The sequence below is a fragment of the Etheostoma spectabile genome, chromosome 13, assembly GCF_008692095.1.
Source record: "Etheostoma spectabile isolate EspeVRDwgs_2016 chromosome 13, UIUC_Espe_1.0, whole genome shotgun sequence".
Lineage (NCBI taxonomy): Eukaryota > Metazoa > Chordata > Actinopteri > Perciformes > Percidae > Etheostoma > Etheostoma spectabile.
Window position 1 is genome coordinate 3,808,698 of NC_045745.1, and position 1,959 is coordinate 3,810,656.

Sequence of the window (1,959 nt, forward strand, 5' to 3'; positions counted from 1 at the left end):
TCACTATTATTTTGTGTGGTCTCCTGTCCACAGGGTGGTTTTTTTTTGTGTGAACACGGTACAAGGAAAAACCTGACTAATTTGGAGATCTGCTGTAGTCACCCCCACCCTAAGTAAGTTCATAGGGGGGTACCCAAAATATCAGAGCTGTTTTCACCTGATATTTTGGGTACCCCCTATGTAACTGTGATAGACTACGCAGACATCTCCAAAATTATGTCAGGTTGTTCCTTGTGACCTGGTTAACACAAAAAAATAACACCCATGATGACAGGACAGACACATCAAAATAATAGGTGATAAAAAGCCGGTCTGGATTTGCGTTACTCCTATGTAACTCATATGGTAGGACAGGTGAAAAAGGTGTTTAATTGAAAAGCCATAATTAACCTAAATTAAATTAATAAACAGAAATCACGCTTAGAGGACAGGGAGGATACGCCTATCAGTCCATAATAGGGAAACGACGCTATAAACAATTCACACGTGGCCTTATGTAACAGACAAAACACGTTCTTTATGTTAGTTTAACTGATTGAACCCAGTACTATGAAAACCAGCCGAGTCTCCACGTCGATATTGTCCATTTTAAGAGGTTTAATATTAAAAGTGCAGCCGTTAACCAAGTCGAAATGGCAGCGAACTATCCGCTCTGTGTGCATGCGCGCTCCCGCGGCCAGGGGATATACAGATCCTGGCGGGGATAAGTACATTGACACGACACCGGTGGCCGGTGGCATTGCCTTGCAGAGACTTGCGAGTGTGTCAGTGGCAACTCTCTCTGTAAGTAGGATGAGCAGCGCAGCGCAGTTGGTTTCAGCTTCAGGTTTTAACAGGACGCGCTCAGTGAGATTAAGTGTGATGATATTAATGTGAGATATTCCGAAAGAGATAATAATGGCAGATGGTCAGAGACCACTACATGGTCATGATTTCATTTTTTGTTGCTGTTCTTCTAATGAGGGTAGTTTGTGTTACTCCTTAAGAAGTGGGGCCTATTGTTTTTTGTTATTGTTCCATGGGTTCATACTTCTAGCAAGAATGTCTCCTCATCCCTGGCCCAATAACGTGGCATATTAAAGCACGTAGTAGTGTGGTACATTCATCACAACGGGAATCACCAATGTCTTAATCTTTTATTTGGTGCGGCACTTGTCAGACGATAAAAAAAACATGATATTGTTTACAGTATATGTTCACAGGCGTGTATTGAAGTCATTTACTTTTTTTCTAGTGTTGGCCAGTTTACTGATGTTCTGTATAACATTTGAATTGTACCAAAGAATTATGATTGAGTTCTAGAGATTTGTGCTGTGGGGTTGTACAAACATGTTCTCACGTTTTAAAAAAGTGTTTGAATTTATTAAGACTAAAGTTCCGTAGGGTCCATTTCCCGAGGAATATTAGTTCCCTCTGTCACTTGTTGAGGCAAAGTAGGAGTTTTATAACCTCCCACACATTTCCCAGTTGCGGTGTCGCTATGTCGGGTTTTTTCTCTCGTTGATAAGGAAGCGTATTTCCCTGTTTCCATATGTCTTCCCCTCCTCGTTACGTTTCCATTCGAAGCTGCTGTCCATTGGTGTGCAAACATTTGGCGGCATGCGTATTACTCACTCATGCATCAGTAAATCTGTGTCGATAACGTGTGTTATTTGAGAAATGCCGGGAACGTGACCTTCTCCAGCTATCTACACCTGCTTGAAATTAGATCCACCTGTTTATCCTGGTCGGCAAACGTGCAACGATTAAGCCGGGTGAGAAGACACACTAAGTTCAAGCTGCGCTTTCACTTAGCCCGGTATACTTTATTTACTTTGTGCAGACAGGCCCTCGGTTTCCCATCCAAAACCATCCGGGTAACCGGGTGAGTAACCGGTGCTGCAAACATCTTTATGTTTTAACGAGTCTGGCCCCACTGTCGTCTGAGCTTCCCAAAACAAGACTTAATAAAAAAGTGTG